Source organism: Rhineura floridana, chromosome 3, assembly GCF_030035675.1.
Source record: "Rhineura floridana isolate rRhiFlo1 chromosome 3, rRhiFlo1.hap2, whole genome shotgun sequence".
Classification (NCBI taxonomy): domain Eukaryota; kingdom Metazoa; phylum Chordata; class Lepidosauria; order Squamata; family Rhineuridae; genus Rhineura; species Rhineura floridana.
In genome coordinates this window covers 183,662,354-183,683,011 of record NC_084482.1, presented here as the reverse complement: position 1 = coordinate 183,683,011, position 20,658 = coordinate 183,662,354, and the positions used below count along the sequence as shown (strand labels likewise).

The following is a 20,658-nucleotide window of genomic DNA, read 5'->3' as shown; positions in this document are numbered from 1 at the left end:
TTTTTCTAAGCCATGGCCACCTGCTCTAAAGCCCACCTGTCCTAAAGGCAGACAGGTGACAAGTGGGATTTACAGGCACTGCACACTCAGACCTCATCAAGCCATTTGGGGTTTCAATTTTTCCCCATATCTGAGGAGTACCTGCAATATGCAGAAATTCCTACCTTGTTTGTTGGTAGTCCCATTTTGCTGCCATAGTTATAGACAATTGGTTAACAGTATTGATGATGATGATGATAGTTTGTGCAAGTTTTATGTGTCTGTTCTATGTGTTGTTGCATACCAGACAGTATTCATCTTCTACTTACACTAGAATTACAATCTCTCTTATCATATCCTTATATCAAGCTAGATATTATATTCAGAGTTGAATTTTTAGGCCTCAGAGTTTAAGTACTGAGAGCCGGTTGCTGATCCTTATTTTCCTTTTCTAACAGTATATTCTATGTGGAAATAATTGTGCAAAAGCAGAGCATCATTGGCTGTTTAAAATGAAACACTGAAGTTTGGCTTCACTTAGATAATGAACAGAAACACTGAATTGAACGAACTTGCTCACAATTACGCATTCCTGTTGAATACCTGGTTCATTAATTATATTTTCATCTCTTTTTGAACTGGGGTTATGTATTTCTTTTGAAAGGGTGGGGAATTTTGTTCAGTTCTGTAATTATAAGAAAGGCATACTCATGCAGTCCTCCCAGGAAAAGAAAAATGGGAAAAAGCACATTGTTGGGGTTCTCTACTTGCTGCTGCCTCTGGTGAGTCTCTCCTTCCTCACAACACAGCATAAAAACAGGTAACTTACGTGTGGGAATAAATTCCCATGGCACATTACATAAACAGGTATGTGGGACTTTGGAAAAAATCAATAACTAGTGAATATCTGCAGAAAGGAATTGAGGTAAAATGGTTACTTGGAGAGAGGAAAAAATAGCCTCATTTCACCATCCCAGAAATGAAATATTTGAGAACAACTTTGCTCATTAGGCTGCTATCCACCCCTCAGCACCTTCCAGAACCAGGCCCCAAATGCATTATGCAGAAGGCCTGTCTGTGTACACTTCCAGCATTTAGCCTGCAATGCTAATTGTAGTTCAGCTTGCAGGGGCTTGTTGCCGTGATAATTACCTGACAATGAAAACGCCCTGCAAAATTGGGCCTTGCCACAAGCTAGAGGCTGCATTTCTAGGAAACAATATAAAGAAAACGAGAACAGGAGGGATGGCTTGCTGATCTGCGATGGCCCATAGACACAGGTCAAACATTTGTGGAGTGCCCACAAGTACTTTGTCCTCCAGGTTTGGCACTGTTCTGAAGTTGGAGCACTAGAAAGCAAAATGTGTTCTGAACCTAATTGAGGAACCAGATGTGGACGGTATGTAGTGTGCATTTAGTTCCAAAGACTGCCCCATTGGGGAATGCAGATAAATCTACTTCATTTGTAGAGTCTGCTCTGTAAACACAGAGTTTATATGTGCATTTGCTGGAAAATAAAATGCTTGTTCTTAAATCTTTTTGTGGATGGTGGCAGGTGAGACAGAAGCTCACAGAATAGCAGAACTAATTGGAAATGTCAGATGTAAGACAGAACCTTATTGTTTGACCATGTTGTTTGTGTTTTTATTATCACAACTAATGTGTCAGATGGTAAGGCAGTGTGAGTTAATTGGTTTCCTTCATTGGAGCCCATCTGGATCATATTTTTGTGAGTGATTTGTATGTTAAATTGGGATGGGATATATGAGAACATCCTTTTCATTACATTCTCCAAAGAGAAATTGGATCAAAGGCAGGGCATTTATCTGATTGTTGTTATCCTTTTCTTTTTAAAATAATTCTCATACACATTTGATTATGCTTTGTTTTCAGAAGGAAAAGGATATAAGTAGAAATGTTAACACCCTTCCTTCCAGTCCCAGTCCTCTGTTGAATCAATAGAAATATCCTTTTTCACACAGATGAGCAGCCAAGTTGGTTTGGGGGTTGAGGTGGTGCTGGGATGCTACAGATAGCTTCCCTTTCACACTATCCTCCCAAACTTTTTTGTGAAGTCCACCTATGTGTCTCGCTCCAAAACCTTGCATTCTTTCACACCACTTCCTTTTTCCCTTCAAGTGTAATAAAAGATGGTCTATAGCTCACTACATGCTTTGCATGCCAAAGGTCCTGTGTTCAGTCCTTGGCTTCTTCAGGTATGGCTGGGGAAATGTCCCTGCCTGACATCCTGGAGAACTGCAGCCAGTAAGTATAGACAATACTGAGCTGCATGGACTCGCCCAGTTTCAGACTGCTTCCTATGTGATGAATTTGCAAGGTTATAAGGTCCTATTTTAAAACTAAATATTTACATTTTGTCTGTTTGGGTTTTACCGAAGAATTTTAGCATGGTTTGCTAGGTGATAATGGACTTATATCCTGGAAGTCATTATCATAATGATAATAATAAGCCATTGTGTGCTGCAATCTTCCCACACAATATACTGTTTGAAAGCCCCTAACCATCTACATTGACCAAATGAGATGCAGCAGCCTGGTGTGCAACTTCTTTATGCAGTTGATCAGATGCTTATAGTACCAAACGGTGTCCCATATTGAGCAATGTAATGTGAAAGCACACACACTGCTTTGGCTAAACTGCATTGAATGTATATAAAGCACCACACCTCCATCCTGTGCCATTGTATTTAATCCCCACATTATTTTAGATCAGTGGGTTATAAGTCACAATCTCCAAGCATATAATGAATGGGTGATGTTCAGCTGTATGCATCAATACTGTACTGCACAGTTCAAATATGGTTTAGCCTAGACATAAGGGGCTGTATCCACTGATGGCATTGTGCACTTCTGCTAGCACAAGGCAAGGCACCTAAACTTATCCGGTTCCCCTCTACTTGTAGACTCCTTCCGTGCCGTATCCCATACTGTTTCAGAGAATTCCCAGACTCTCAGGTACAGCTTTTTGGGAAGCATGGAGTTGCAGTGCACAGGGAGGGTTGGTAAAATTTGGATGCTCCAACTTGTGTAAGCAGAAGTGCTTGTGCAAAGCCACCTTTGGATATAAATGAAGGACTTTAGCCACATGTGAAGGCTGCTGAAGAGTAGTTCAATCTGGTGGAACTCAGTTGTGTAATCTTTGACAACTCATTCCGATTTGCCTAATGGACAATATACTTGCACTAGTGGAACAACTTCAACTAGTGCAGCTGGACTTTCCCCCCTCTCCTCCTCCCACACATACCTCATGCCATCCCCAATCTGCACCAGAGGGTTGGAGGACAGGGCTATCAATGGCTACTAGCCGTGATGGCTGTGCTGTGCCACCCTAGTCAGAGGCAGCATGCTTCTGAAAACCAGTTGCCGGAAGCCTCAGGAGGGGAGAGTGTTCTTGCACTCGGGTCCTGCTTGCGGGCTTCCCCCAGGCACCTGGTTGGCCACTGTGAGAACAGGATGCTGGACTAGATGGGCCACTGGCCTGATCCAGCAGGCTCTTCTTATGTTCTTATGTTCTTAAAAACATATTTATGGGTCTGCAGAGGTAGTAGAGGGGAGAAAAATCCTTGTACTGACAGTACTTTAACTTAGCGCTATGTTGAATCCAACCCAATGTATTGAAGTGAAGTTTGCCTCTTGTTTTAATCTGGGGAAGTAGCCCCAATTATGAAGAGTTTGGGAAGCACTGGTTTAGAATTAAAAAAGAAAACAGGCATCTGCTACCATAATTTGGACAATTAATGATTTAGAATCAATATATGAAATTCAGTGCTTGCCTCTTCTGCCCCTCTTTAGGATCACCAGCAAAGTCATTATACAGCCACGAGGGTGGCTGTATACTATAGTCAGCATGGTTTTTTTGCATTCCGCAATGTTAAATTGAAAATACTCCTCCATGCCATTCTGATCCTTCCCATAAGCTCATTTCAAAACAAAACCATACAAAACTTATACTGTAGTCCTGAACTCAGAAACGCTTGCTTAACAACCCTGTAAATTTTCATGGTGATACAAAAAATAGTCAGTGTGAATCAAGAGTTCAAAATGTAAAAAGAGAGAGAGAAAAAACAGTCCCCTTTTGGCTTTTTCTCTGTCAGAGGTCTCATAACCTGTTGAAATTAATTAAAAAATTGAACCATGTTCACAGAGTACCTGTAATCCTATTACTGACCTTGCCTCATACTCTGACCGTCACCTTGTACAGTTTAAAATTAAAAAAAATGCCTAGCTGATTTTTAACTAATTTAAGAAATTTTGGCTTGAACTCAGTGATAATGTTGGGCATGCTCAGTAAGAACCAACTGTCAGTGTTCTAAAAGCCAGACTCACAGTTGTTGGGCTTGCCTAATCAGGGGCCCATACCCACACCAGACTTTAATTTCACGTGAGACAGTCATGGCTTCCCCCAAAGAATCCTGGGAAGTGTAGTTTGTGAATGGTGCCAACAGGAGACACCTATTCCCCTGACAGAGCTCCAGTAGCTAGAGGGTTTAACAGTCAGCTGCTGTGATTGAAGGTCTGTAAGGGGAACGGCATCTCCTAGCAACTCTCAGCACCCTTCACTAACTACACTTCCCAGGATCCTTTGAGAGAAGCCATGACTATCTAAAGCGAAATAAAGGTCTGGTGTGGATGTGGCCAGTGAGAACTTTGGTTTAAATTTGGGTGGGAGGCTTCATGTGCCTGCTGTAGAATAGAAAGGTGGGGGAAACACTGAAAAAGAATGATACTGTTCACAATGTTTTCCTTTTGGAAAGGAAAGGGGCTTTCCCTCTGCCCAGTGCCCACCCACCCACTCTCCCCTTCTCCTTCCCTCCCCCTCCTGCCCTTCTCCTCCAGGTCAGTTTCACCTATGCATAATTGCACAGGAGTAAATCCAACTGAACTCAAAAAGCATGCAAATTATCAAACCTGTCCTCCCCTCCTCCTTCCTCCTATCCCCGCCCTCTTGCCTCTTCCCTGTCCCTTCCTTCACCCTCTCCCTTACCCTCCCCCATCCCCTTCCAATCCCCTCTTTCCCCCTCCCCTCCGCCCTCCCCCTCCCCCATGGTCAGTTTTACCTAACCTAAAACTATGACCTGAGAGACCAGTGTTCAAATCCTCACACAGCCATGAAGCTCACTGGGTGACCTTGGGCCAGTCACTGCCTCTCAGCCTCAGAGGAGGGCAATGGTAAACCACCTCTGAATACCGCTTACCAAGAAACCCCTATTCATAGAGTCACCATAGGTTGAAATCAACTTGAAGGCAGTCCATTTCATTTTCAAGCATGATTGCATGGAAGTAAATCCCACTGAACTCAATAAGCATGCAAATGATCAGTCCATATTCAGCAAACTTGCACGGCATCCCATGTCTTACCTCCCAGACTAAAAAGCAGAGAAATTCACTAATATGCAAAATCCCTTGCCGTTTAAGAATGTACCTATAGCCAACAGATATTTCTATCAAACTTTTAAAAGTGGGGAAATTGTGCAGCTCTAGTGAATGCACCAGGGGAGCAAGAGACCTGACCTCCTCTCTGAGATATTGGACTGCCCTACAAATTTGTCAAAATGCAAACACAATTTGGGTTGGTCTTTCATAGTCCAATCCACTTCCTGTGTAGCTTGGGAGAATTTGGTAGCATGTGCCTCTGAGCATATGGTGAGTGGTGGCAACACCTACAATCAGCCCAAATAACAGAAACAAGACATGTGCTGTGCTGATCTTGTTTTAGCAGGGAGAAAGAAACCATATGAAGACAGTTGATATAGTTCAGATAGTCACTTTAAATATGTTTGATTTCCTTTGCAATTTTAGTGATGTTTCCTATAGTAAATCATTTTCTTTTGTTTCTGTTTCTGTGAATATGTGAAGTACAGCAACACTTTTAAAAAGCATCAAAAACAATTGTAGAATAATGGCACTGACTGTTCTGCAGAATAGTTTCCAATGACATGAGGAGTGTCTCAGTTTGCACAAGATAAAACAGTGGGAGGTGAAATATATTCTAGCAAAATTCTAGGTGTCCCCTATTTTTTTTCATTGACCGTGCCCACCTTTCCTTAAGTGGAGTAGTTTAAGTATAGCAGGGTGAAAACTTGCATCTTGGGCAGGCCAAGTTTGTTTTTTCCAACAGCTAGAATAATTGCTTAAGTAGCAGCTTATTGTAATCCATCAGATTTTACATCAAACTGCAGTTTCAGATTCAAGTGTTAATGTACCCAAAATAGAAATAGAGCATAACCTCTAGTTTGAAACAAAAAAGGCTGTGTTCACCATCATATGACATTGACCAATAAAAAGGCTTTGAAATTAATAAAAATAAAGTTGACACAGATTTCTACGCTGAATAATGAGAGAAATATAATTTTCTAGGTTAGATTCTCTGTAGAAACAGTAGTAACACAGAAAAGAAGCAAAGTGAGAACACCAACATACAAAAATGTAATTCTCCATCTTTGGAGATGGCAGGTATTGCCACCACTCACCATATAGTCAGAGGCACGTTACCAAATTCTTCCAAGGAAATGGATTGGACTGTGAATGACCAACCCAAATTGTGTTTGCATTTTGACCAATTTGTAGGGCAGTACAATATCTCAGAGAGGTCTCTTGCTCCCCTGATGCATTCATTATAGCTGCCCAATTCCCCTGCTTTTTAAAATTTGATGGAAATATCTGTTGGCTATAAGTACATTCTTAAACCGCAAGAGTTTTTGCCTGTGAATATAGATAAAAAGACTCTGTTATTAATGTTGTCTTAAAGTAACTTCTACTAAACCAATGCAGAACTAATATGTTGCCTGCTGTTTCTGCAGAAGAACACTCAGAAAAAGGACACAGTGAGTTCAACAGTCATAACATAAGCAAGGTCATGTACTTCTCTATTAGCAGAGCCTGCCACCTCTGCCATTTTGCTCACTGGCTGCGATTTTGCTCATTGCATATTCATTTCTATTCAAGATGCTGATTATGTCTGTGAAGAGCAGAAATCAGAAGAGTGATTTCAATCATGACTGTGTTAATTTGATGTGAGCTTTCAGCTGTTTATGAGCTTTCGTCTTAATGGTTCTAATTGTCAGTTATAATGTGAACACCATTATACAATAATGTACAGTAATTTACTTAGTAAATGAGAATCTTGTTCCAAGGACCATACTGCAGCATGCCATGGAGACCTAATCCCTGTAAATTAGCATGCTTACAGTGTTAGGGCTAGGTTCGCTAACAAGGCCCTCTCTCAAAATGGCTTCTGAATTTCACCAAGGCTAGTTAGGGCACTTTTCCAGGCCTTTTTTCTGCTCCTTGTTGCTCACTTAATTAACAACAGTAACACAGATAACAAAATACAAAGTTGTATGATAACTCTTTGCTGCTTTGGCAGAATACATGTTCACTGAAAGGGCCTGTTGGGCTGGTTCACATGTAGCACCAAGCCATGGTTTGGTATTACATAAACAAGCCTTGGGTTCACATATTTCCTATTCAAATAGTTGATTCCTCTTTAGCGCAAACCACAGCCAGCTGTTCTTGCTGAAGTGATGAACAGTGGCTATTTATCTATTAAATGTATATCCCACTTTTCTTTCATTGTGGATCTTAAGGCAGCATTCATGGGGTTCCCAGGAGGTCTCCTATCCATGCACCAACTACATTCAAACCGGCTTAACTTCAGCAACATGATTGCATCATGTGCCCTAGACCAAGTTTCATTTATTTATTTCATTAAACTTATAGACCGCCCCATAGCCGAAGCTCTCTGGGCGGTTCACAAGAACAAGAACAACATTAGAAATACATAAACATATACAATATAAAACACAATTTAAAAGTACAAAATATTAAGAATTAAAACACTTCCAATATATACAACATGGTTAAAATAATTAAAATGCCTGGGCGAAGAGGAAAGTTTTAACCTGGCGCCGAAAAGATAGTAACGTTGGCGCCAGGCGTATCTCCTCTGGGAGGGTGTTCCACAATTCGGGGGCCACCACTGAAAAAGCCCTTTTTCGTGTTGCCGCCCTCCGAGCTTCCCTATGAGTAGGCACTCGGAGGAGGGTCTTCGATGTTGAGCGTAGTGTATGGGCAGTTTCATATCGGGGGAGGTGTTCCAACAGGTATTGTGGTCCTGTGCTGTGTAAGGCTTTGTAGGTTAAAACCAGCACTTTGAACCGAGCCCGGAAACATAGAGGCAGCCAATGCAAGCGGGCCAGAATCGGTGTTATATGGTCGGACCGTCTGGTCCCCGTTAACAATCTGGCCGCTGCATTCTGCACAAGGTGCAGTTTCCGAACCGTCTTCAAAGGCAGCCCCACGTAGAGTGCATTGCAGTAATCTAATTTCGAGGTTACCAGCGCATGAACTACTGAAGCGAGGTTCTCTCTGTCCAGATAGGGTTGCTGGTTTGTACATGCCCTCCAAACAAGAATAGCAAACCAACTTCAAAACATGTTTGGAGGGCACAGATGCATAAAGCTTTTCTCTGTGGCTAGGATCCAAAGCTCCTTGTGTCCAAAAGGCCTTTAGGCTAATTTTCTTTAATGAAAACCACAGGTGTTGCCAGAAAATCAGTTGTTGAAATGGAGGGCAATTTCAATAGCAGTTTGTGACATGGCATTGGAGGAGGAATCTGCTGTTGAAAGACAAAAATAGCCAGATATTCCACTGGGGAAATGCAAGCCCTTGGGCAAGACTAAAAGTGCTCTTTGAATCTCACCATGTGTTTAGAAGCCCACAAGTCTCAAAAAGTTTCCAGTGACAAAGATATGGGCAGTAGCAGATAGCATGGTGGGGTGGTGGTCCTGATGTGGCTTCCGGGCAGCTGAGTTGATCCTGCTTACTAGGAAGGAGAGTGATAAGTTGGTGGGGAGGTTGGTGTGGTGAAAATACACTGGTAGAGCCAATCCGGCACTCCTTCCAGTGTGTTTGCAGTATGCCAATCTCCCTGATGCACCGCCCCACACTGTCTCCTTCCTAGTAAGCAACAGCAATTCAGCTGTTGAGAGGTCAGGTGAGCACTGCTGCCCCACCAAGCCATCCACTTCTGGATATGGGTTCTGCATTGACTTACTGCAAGACAGTTCAATACAATAATGCAGATTTTAATTGTATTTTACAATGAAAATGGAGTTTGTGAGTGGGATCTTTATCCTTTATTATCAAAGAGGTTATGTGTGGATTGTCTAGGGGGATTTCATAGACCTACTCTTGAAATACTCATCTTCTCTTTTGGTTTCAATCGCCAGATCAAATTTAAAAATATAAGATGTACTCTGAAGGTCCTGGGTATAAGGGGCATGACTTTAAACTAAAAGGGGTTTGATGCAAGCTTAGTCATACTTAGAATATGGACTTAAGTTGTTTCTTTGATTTCAGTGGATCTACTCTCAACCTGGATCCAATCTAATATATCTTTAATAGAAAAGAAACATCCCCAAAATTCAGGCCAGGACAGAATAAATCAGCCAATCCTGCCTGATGGGCCTCAAGGATATTACTGAGAGGTGTTCTGGCAAAAGCACAGCTGAAATTAATGATTGTGTAAAAACATTGTTTGGTGAACTGTATTTTCTTTCTTCACAAGTTTCATCCAATTAGTAATTGTATAAATTATATATATTTCAGCAGAACAAGTCTTGGTTCAAAGGTTGTTTGGTGAATGGAAGATCTAAGTGTACCTATTTGGTACGCCCTGGGCTCCTGCTGGGAAGAAGGGTGGGATATAAATCAAATAATAAATAAAATAAATAATTAATATTTGATGGAGGAGTTCCTATGTTATGAAGTTTAAATTTCAGCTGCCACTTGACTGGTGATACAAGCCAACCCATGTTAGTTATATCACCCATCGGTTTGGCTTTCATTGCAGAGTAAAGAGAAAATGTTGGCTGGGGAGAAAACTGTTAAATGATCCTTCAAGCATAATTTTCTGATGATTAGCAGTTATATGCATGCATCTAGATATGTGTGTCATATAATGTGTGAATCTAAGAATGTATTTTATTATGTGGCTCGGCATACTGATAAATCCTATAGTCACTAATAAGCCCTCCAGCAAGACAAGATCATCTTGTCTCCTCAGCATTCCTCTACTGACTCATTCCCCGGTTGGAAGAACAACTTGAGATTGTCTTCGTGAAGTATTCAGTATTGTCTAATTTTAAGGAAGAGAGATGACTGCAATGCTTATGAAAGCATGTATGCCTGGCTTTCTCTTCTGTCCAAATCTTCTATCAGTTAAAGTTGATGTTCATGTAATTGTCTGAGCTGGTGCACTTTCCCTATTGTGATTGTCTCTTGTGTTTCCCATCTTGTGACTAGGGAATTGGTTGAATCTTTAATTAATGATTTTATTGCAATAAAGGCTATGTTTTAGAGCAGAATGCTTCATCTTCCAATAGTGAAATATTTAATCTCCATCTGGCTGATCTTTTCTATGAATGCCCTGTGATAATTAGGAGGAAATGGGAGAGAATGGTCTGAAATCAAAATATGTTCTGGAGATGTACAAATAGTCTGCAAGACTAGAGTAGAACTGTGTAGTCTTACTTTATGGTATTGCCATCTTGCTGTCTGCTAGAGGCAAATAGCTTTCAGTCACTCAAATGTTGAAGAGCATGCAGAATCTCAGTTTGAAGGATCCATCCATTGGGCATAACACCATTAGACACTGATGGGAGCTTGATTGTAGTGTTTTCCTTTCCCATAAGGTTCACCTCTGGCCAAGTGTCAGTGCAGCTACACTGTGCAATGATGATATAATGATAGTCTAAAAGTTCAGCATCTTATCTCAACATAATTCCAATTTTCTACAAGTTTAAACAGAGTCTAGTTTAGAATATTAAATAAGATTGACAGCAATTTCCTATTAGAAAGAAGTTGTTTTGAATAGGAGGAACATCAATACAGAAATTGGAGAATTTAACAGTTATAAGACTTATTTAATGGAAGGTAACAATACAGTGATACTGATGCTTGAAATGTTATTTCTCCAGGTCTGGAAAACCAGCATTAGATAAAGTGGTGCCTTTCTTTTTTCTTTGTTTTTTAAAGGCACAAATCAGGGGAAATATTTTTACCTACTGAGGGTTTTTTTTTAGGTTATAAATAGCAACAAGACTAGGCAAATAGAAGAGGCCAATTTGGGGTTTTAATTCATACTATGTCAATAATTTCAAGATACACACGGAACTGTGGACAGTTGATATTGAGCTGTATTTTTATGAAACAAAAAGGTGGCATGAATTGAGCTATACTTCTCAGCTAATATACTGCATGGTTCTATTAAATCTATAGACCCAGAAGTACATAAGGTTCTTCTTACAGCATACAAACTTGAAAATTAGTCAACCCAGCAGAATTATCTATATTTATCCTAGACTAATCTTTAGATCCCCCTTTAGGATGCTGAGAGCAATGCCGTCAGGAGTCTAGATCAAGAGGCTAGACTCCTAGCAGGGGCACCCAAGGCGGAATGGTCAAAGCTGAGATACCAGACTAAGATGCATCCAAACTCAGAGGAAGGCAATGGTAAGCCACCTCTGAATATCTCTTACCACAGAAACCCTATGAACAGAGTATCCAAAATGCAACACGAGATAGTGCTGGAAGATAAGACCCCCCAGATCAGAAGGCACTTACCGAGCTACTGGGGAAGAACAAAGGACAAGTACGAGTAGCGCTGTGACTAATGACGCAGCTGGGTCAAAGCCGAAAGGAAACCCAGAGGCTGATGCGCACAGATGCGAAAGGAGAGTACGGAGTTGTATAATGCATACAGTAGGAACATGGAATGTGAGAAGCATGAACCAGGGAAAGTTAGAATTTGTCAAACAAGAAATGGAACGTATCAACATTACAATACTTGGCATGAGTGAATTAAAATGGACAGGAATGGGACATTTTCAATCAGGCAACTATAAAATATTTTATGCAGGAAATGAGAAATCAAGAAGAAATGGGGTTGCTTTAATAGTGAGAAGTGATGTAGTAAGAGCAATTAGGAGCTACAGCGCAAGGTCTGAGCGAGTGATGTCAATGAGATTAAACGGGAAACCTATTAACATAACCATCATCCAAGTCTATGCTCCAGTGGCAAACATAGAAGAAGAGGAATTGGAGAGATTTTACGCAGAAGTACAGGAAGAAATTGATCACACACCAAAACAAGATGTTCTGATAATCATGGGAGACTGGAATGCAAAAGCAGGGAATAGAGAAGAACTAGAAAATGGGGCTTAGGAGACAGAGATGAAGCCGGAGAAAGACTTATTGAATTCTGTGAAGCCAATAATATTTTTCTTGAAAACACATTTTTGAGCAACTGAAAAGACCACTGTATACATGGACATCACCAAATGATCAATATAGGAATCCAATTGATTATATAATTAGTAGAAGAAGAGAAGAAGTTCCATACTTTCTGTGAAAACAAGACCAGGAGTAGATTGCAGTACAGATCATGAACTGGTAATATCAAAAATCAGAGTAAAGCTAAAGAGGAAGTACAAAGCAATCATAATGCCAAAATACAATTTAAATACCATCCCAGAAGAATATAAAGATCAAATAAGGAACAGATCTGAGGCTTTAAACTTAGTTAACAGAGAACCAGAAGAACTATGAAGTCAGAGACATTATCAGGAAAGAATGCAAAAAGACAATATCTCTAGTTAAAAAGAAAGACCTCAATGGATGACTGAAGAAACTCTTAAAATGATTAAAGAGAGAAGGAAAGCAAAAGCAAAAGGAGATAGAAACACAGTCAGAACCCTAAATGCGACAATACAGCAACTAGTACAAAGGGACAAAGAGAACTTTATAATAGTTATTGTATAGAAATAGAAGAGGACAACAAAAATAATAATAATAAATTTTATTTTTGAGTCGCCTATCTGTCCGAGTTAACGGACACTCTAGACAACATACAATAATATAAAACACAGCATACATATCAAAAAGGGAAGAAAAAGAGCGCAATTCCCAAAGATTAGAGAAAAGAAAGGGAAATTTAAACCAAGAGTAGGGATGTTGAATAATCAACAGGGGAACATACTGACCGGCCAAGATGAAATAAAAGGAAGATGGAAGGAATATATTGAAGAACTATATCAAAGAGATGCCAGGATAACAGATTCATTCATGGAGGAACCGTATGATGAAGAACCAGAAATTCTAGGATTTGAGGTGAAAGCTGCTCTTAAAATACTTGAAAGAAACAAATCACCAGGAACAGATGGCATACCAATAGAGTTGCTACAAGCTACTGAGACTGAATCTGTCCAAATTTTGACAAAAACCTGTCAACAAATATGGAAAACTAAACAATGGCCCTCAGACTAGAAGTGTTCAATATACATCCCAATTCCAAAGAAAGGGGATGCCAGGGAATGCAGTAATTGTCAAACTACTGCCTTAATATTCCATGCAAGTAAAGTAATGCTCAAGATTCTACAACAAAGGCTCTTACCATATATGGAGCAAGAAATGCCAGACGTCCAAGCTGGATTTAGAAAGAGAAGAGGCACCAGAGATCAGATTGCAAACATACGTTTGATAATGGAACGGAGCGGACTTCCGGGAAGGGTGACTTAGCCTGTGCCTGCTTTTGAGACGGGCTCCTGCCTCAAAAGAAGCTTATTCAGATATATCAGTCAGTTTTTTCTTTTTTTTTTGACTGATTAAACTTCTCCCGGGTAGGGAGAAACGAAGAGATTAACCTCAAAGCCTATTTTTGTTGGGACGACCAGATCTCATTAATTTATGGGACGAGGTCCAGCCGACGAAGGTGGGACGGATTTTCAACAGCAAGCTCTATCTGTTAAAGCGAACGTTCATCTTATCTTCTAAGAGAGAACGCACTAACAGGCAAGCACCCTTCTTTCTATATTTTTCTTTTACTTGACTTAAATTGTTGCTGTTTAAAAGAGATTTGCCAGATTGATCGGTTTTTGACATCTCACTGGGGAGCCGTAACTTCTCTCTGCTACGCACTAATTAATAGCTTATCTCTGTTTTTGTTGCAAAAAGCTGTCCTGGATTTGCATTCTAAAGATATACACAGAAGAGGGATTTCTATTCCAGATTTTTATTTTGAAAAATATTATACTGTTTTGAGACTACTCTCTTTTTGGTCTATTTTATTTTGACGAATCTGTTTCTTGACGATTGCCATTAATTGTTTCGATCCTGGGAACTGCATTTTGTTTACTTAACTATTGGAGAGATAAGGCTGTCTGCTCTGTTTATACTGTGATGTCACCAAGTTTGGAGTATTAACCCAATTGTTGCTGAAATAAGAAGTGGTTTTCCTATATTTTTCTTTTAAAATGGCAATTAAGAAAGTGGCTGAGAATCTGGAAATAACTATGTTTCAGAAAATAATGGATGAGATTGAGATAACGAAAATTGAATTGAGTAAAATGAAGCAGGAGATTAAAGATATAAGGGTCCCTGTGAGAGAGGTGACCCTGGAAGGGGTCCCTGTGAGAGAGGAGACCCCGGAGATTGGAACAGGGGTCCCTGTGAGAGAGGAGACCCTGGAGACTGGAATAGGGGTCCCTGTGAGAGAGGAGATCCCGGAGATTGGAACAAACGTGGAACAGGAACAAGATTTGGAGTCTATGGACTTTAGAAATAAAATCTATTGTTTGGAACTCAATGTTATCTCTGAAGAAATTAATGAAGATTCTAGAGATAAAGTTATCAATGGCATGGATTATCTTCTGGACTGGAATGATGTGATGGAGCCCAATATAGAGAAAATCTATGGAATTAACTGCAGCCATGTGACAATGGAAAAACTTTTAAGAGATGACCCAGTGTATTTTGAAAAAAAGAACAGAGATATGATTTTACAGCAGTATTTCAGCAACCTATTCAGAATGGATGGCAAGAAAATATTTGGGATAGAGGTAATTCCCATCAGACTCTTACTATATGACTATGGCTTTGACAGCAAGATTATTATGGAATACTGATAATGGAAGATTGGATATTGAAATTACTGGACTTAACAAGACTACTGAAGATGGAAGATGGAAAATGGAACTAATAGAGATAATAGAACAATGGCTACTGAAATTACTGAACCTAACAGATTCTGATGTGATGGATTAATTGAAATGTTTATTTTGACTATGGTTATGACAATAAGATTATCATAATTAGTAATGAGATGGATTAATCGATATGCTTATCTGGAAAAAAAAATTGATAGATATATTTCTTAAAGAATTGAAACCTCTCTTTGACTTTTTGTGGAAAGAATAAAGTAATGTTTATGAGATTTGATGATTAAGTAAGATAACTACTGGAGGAAAGTGATTTTATAATATGACTTAAGAGACAGGATTGTTATATATTATAGACTTATAACTGATTTGATCTTTGACAAATGGGAAGTCAATATTTTACTCTTTATTTTTTATTTTTGTTTTTTTTTTCTTTTTTTCTTTTTGTTTAACTATTTTTGATTTTGTTTTTTGTCTTTGAATGTTTTATGATTTTGTTTTGTATGTTTTATGAAAATCTGAATAAAAATTATTGAAAAAAAAAAAAGATAATGGAACGGAGCAAGGAATTTCAGAAGAAAATCACCCTGTGCTTTATAGATTATAGCAAAGCTTTGACTGTGTAGATCATACACCGCCCTGAGAGCTTGTTGCTATAGGGCGGTCTAAAAATGTAATAAAATAAAAAAAATAAAAAACTATGGAATACTTTAAAAGAAATGGGGGTGCCACAGCATTTGATAGTCCTGATGCACAACTTATACTCTGGACAAGAGGCTACTGTAAGAACAAAATATGGAGAAACCGATTGGTTCCCATTTGGAAAGGGGGTAAAACAGGGGTGTATTTTATTACCCTATTTATTTAATCTGTTCGCAGAACATATCATATGGAAGCAGGATTAGACCAAGATGAAGGAGGTATGAAAATTAGAGGGAGAAATATCAATAATTTAAGATATGCAGACGATACCATACTACTAGCAGAAATCAGTAATGATTTGAAACATATGTTGATGAAAGTTAAAGAGGAAAGCACAAAAGCAGAACTACAGCTGAACGTCAAAAAGACTGAAGGAATGACAACAAAAGATTTATGTAACTTTAAAGCTGACAATGAGGACATTGAACTGGTCAAGGACTATCAATACCTTGGCACAGTCATTGACCAAAATGGAGACAATAGTCAAGAAATCAGAAGGCTAGGACTGGGGAGGGCTGCTATGAGAGAACTAGAAAAGGTCCTCAAATGCAAAGATGTATCACTGAACATTAAAGTCAGGATCATTCAGACTATGGTATTCCCGATCCCTATGTATGGATGTGAAAGTTGGACAGTGAAAAAAGCGGATAAGAGAAAAATCAACTCATTTGAAATGTGGTGTTGGAGGAGAGCTTTGCGCATACCATGAACTGTGAAAAAGACAAATAATTGGGTGTTAGAACAAGTTAAACCAGAACTATCACTAGAAGCTAAAATGATGAAACTGAGGTTATCATACTTTAGACACATCATGAGAAGACATGATTCACTAGAAAAGACAATAATGCTGGGAAAAACAGAAGGGAGTAGAAAAAGAGGAAGGCCAAACAAGAGATGGGTCGATTCCATAAAGGAAGCCACAGACCTGACCTTACAAGATCTGAACAGGGTAGTTCATGACAGATGCTCTTGGAGCTCACTGATTCTTATGGTCGCCATAAGTCATAATTGACTTGAAGACACATAACAACAACAAATCTTCAGATATATAAGTATGACCTAACTTTGACATTCATTAATTATAGAAGCCCTCAGCTTATTATTTGTGTAACTGGTAGGGCTGTCAAGTGATTAAAGACTTTTTAGTTGATTAATCACCCGGTGTTTTTTAAAGTGATTAATCAGCTATGTTTGGATAAATCTTATCAAATCTCAATATATTGGGATATATTCAAGAAATTGAAAAAGAAATAAGATTTTTTTAAAATCTACCATTCATTGTTAGAAGGATACACCCACTCTCTCTCTCTTTCTCTCCACTTTTAAAAACTATATCTTACATTAAACTCAAATTAATTTCTTTTTCTGCTTTTCGAATGGTTTCCTAGCGTCAGAAACTCTGCAGCTTGATGTGATCATAGACAATTTACTCAGCATTGGAAAGGTTATTTTAAATATTTTCTTTGTCATTCCTTATTATATTGCCAGGCAGAAGTAGCCCCCAAAATAATTGTGCCTCCACAATAAAAGGGTGTGTCTTTTACCTGCAGCCATTCCATCAATTAGAATTTGCTCTCACTTATCAATCAAATAAAATTTAGGTAATTTAATCTACTGATTAAATCGGTGGTGGGAATCTTTCGCAGTCCAAGGGCTGCATTCCCTCCTGCAGGCCAGTAGTAGGCAGAACCAGAGGCTGTTATTTTTTTTTTTTTTTTTCAATAATTTTTATTCAAATTTTCGTAAAACATACAAGACAAAATCATAAAACATTCAAAGACAAAAAACAAAATCAAAAATAGTTAAACAAAAAGAAAAAAAGAAGAAAAGAAAAAAAAAATAAAAAATAAAAAATAAAGAGTAAAATATTGACTTCCCATTTGTCAAAGATCAAATCAGTTATAAGTCTATAATATATAGCAATCCTGTCTCTTAAGTCATATTATAAAATCACTTTCCTCCAGTAGTTATCTTACTTAATCATCAAATCTCATAAACATTACTTTATTCTTTCCACAAAAAGTCAAAGAGAGATTTCAATTCTTTAAGAAATATATCTATCAATTTTTTTTTCCAGATAAGCATATCGATTAATCCATCTCATTACTAATTATGATAATCTTATTGTCATTACCATAGTCAAAATAAACATTTCAATTAATCCATCACATCAGAATCTGTTAGGTTCAGTAATTTCAGTAGCCATTGTTCTATTATCTCTATTAGTTCCATTTTCCATCTTCCATCTTCAGTAGTCTTGTTAAGTCCAGTAATTTCAATATCCAATCTTCCATTATCAGTATTCCATAATAATCTTGCTGTCAAAGCCATAGTCATATAGTAAGAGTCTAATGGGAATTACCTCTATCCCAAATATTTTCTTGCCATCCATTCTGAATAGGTTGCTGAAGTACTGCTGTAAAATCATATCTCTGTTCTTTTTTTCAAAATACACTGGGTCATCTCTTAAAAGTTTTTCCATTGTCACATGGCTGCAGTTAATTCCATAGATTTTCTCTATATTGGGCTCCATCACATCATTCCAGTCCAGAAGATAATCCATGCCATTGATAACTTTATCTCTAGAATCTTCATTAATTTCTTCAGAGATAACATTGAGTTCCAAACAATAGATTTTATTTCTAAAGTCCATAGACTCCAAATCTTGTTCCTGTTCCACGTTTGTTCCAATCTCCGGGATCTCCTCTCTCACAGGGACCCCTATTCCAGTCTCCAGGGTCTCCTCTCTCACAGGGACCCCTGTTCCAATCTCCGGGGTCTCCTCTCTCACAGGGACCCCTTCCAGGGTCACCTCTCTCACAGGGACCCTTATATCTTTAATCTCCTGCTTCATTTTACTCAATTCAATTTTCGTTATCTCAATCTCATCCATTATTTTCTGAAACATAGTTATTTCCAGATTCTCAGCCACTTTCTTAATTGCCATTTTAAAAGAAAAATATAGGAAAACCACTTCTTATTTCAGCAACAATTGGGTTAATACTCCAGACTTGATGACATCACAGTATAAACAGAGCAGACAGCCTTATCTCTCCAATAGTTAAGTAAACAAAATGCAGTTCCCAGGATCGAAACAATTAATGGCAATCGTCAAGAAACAGATTCGTCAAAATAAAATAGACCAAAAAGAGAGTAGTCTCAAAACAGTATAATATTTTTCAAAATAAAAATCTGGAATAGAAATCCCTCTTCTGTGTGTATCTTTAGAATGCAAATCCAGGACAGCTTTTTGCAACAAAAACAGAGATAAGCTATTAATTAGTGCGTAGCAGAGAGAAGTTACGGCTCCCCAGTGAGATGTCAAAAACCGATCAATCTGGCAAATCTCTTTTAAACAGCAACAATTTAAGTCAAGTAAAAGAAAAATATAGAAAGAAGGGTGCTTGCCTGTTAGTGCGTTCTCTCTTAGAAGATAAGATGAACGTTCGCTTTAACAGATAGAGCTTGCTGTTGAAAATCCGTCCCACCTTCGTCGGCTGGACCTCGTCCCATAAATTAATGAGATCTGGTCGTCCCAACAAAAATAGGCTTTGAGGTTAATCTCTTCGTTTCTCCCTACCCGGGAGAAGTTTAATCAGTCAAAAAAAAAGAAAAAACTGACTGATATATCTGAATAAGCTTCTTTTGAGGCAGGAGCCCGTCTCAAAAGCAGGCACAGGCTAAGTCACCCTTCCCGGAAGTCCAGAGGCTGTTATTTTTCTATAGTAGGCTATGTTTCAGTAGTGCAAAAATCAGACGTTTTTGCACATGCACCTTTTCAGTCTCCAACTGGGCAAGCAAGAGGCATAATCACACTTCAAGAGCACATTGCATTCAAGCAAAAATGCTGAAATAGGGTGTAGAGCAGGGCCAGTGAGGGGTGTGGCCTGAGAGGAGGAGATGTCACCTGGTGAGAGTACTAAGGGCAGGATAGAGAGAGGACTGGAGGGCTGTTTTCAGCCTCCAAGCCTGTTCCTCCAAGTAGATCAAGGTGACATACGTGGTTTTTGCTCTTCCAATTTTATCATCAGAACAGCCCTGTGAGGTAGGTTGGGCTGAAAGCTAGTGACTGGCCCAAGATCACCCACTGATCTTTGTGACTCAGTGGGGATTTGGACCTTGGTCTCCTAGATCCTAGTCCAATACTGTAACCACTACAGCACAGTTCCGCTGTCATTACAAGTTTTTCTTATATCTCTAGACAATTATTTGGGTACTACCACAGTTATTAGTACCCTTGTTTGAGGAATCACTTCAGTGTATGCCAGTACACTAGGAAACATCTTGCATATATGCAGCCATAAAACGTGCTTAACGCTTACCTAACATAACATGAGCACATTTAAGCCTGTCAAATGTTTGGGAGAGGGAACGTTATAATTTCTCCCCTTTTTTGCAAGTGTCTCTTAATCTCGTTTTGTGAAATTGATTTCATGTAATTAAATATAATATGTATATTTGTTTCTTGGAAAATTTTGCACAGGGTACTTCAAAATTTCTTTTCTACTATAACTAACCTCCATTAGTATTATAGATGGTTATATGCGCTTGTAGGAATTAGTAATTAAAGTTTCTCTCTATGTACTCTTCTAACCTTTTTCGAGACTGGAATAATAATATATATTCAGATTGATCTTAGGATGGGGAATCAAAACAGAAGGACCTGTCACCTCACATCTCCTACTTGTATTCTCAATGGAACCTCTCCAATAGTTCTTTCTCATGTGATTGAGACAGCTGGTAGGGGAAAAACATGGCAGAGTGAAACTGAAGATGTGGCTATAATTCAAAATCAGGTAAACTGGCTGTTTTTGCATACAATTAGTAAGGATAATTGTCAGAGCTCATTGACCTGTCATTTCTTTATCTCAGCAAAGAGACCTTTACCTGACAATCAAAGATAGCTGTTGGATAATAGTACTTAAAAATAAATTCTCCGATGCCTTATCCTTGAAATTGT

At 38.8% G+C, this 20,658-nt stretch overlaps 1 protein-coding gene across 3 annotated transcripts in view; it reads left to right on the top strand.

Annotated features, from left to right (window-relative positions):
- Positions 1–20,658, top strand: part of PTPRG (protein tyrosine phosphatase receptor type G) — an 828,925-nt gene that overhangs the window by 458,262 nt on the left and 350,005 nt on the right. The window lies entirely within an intron of this gene.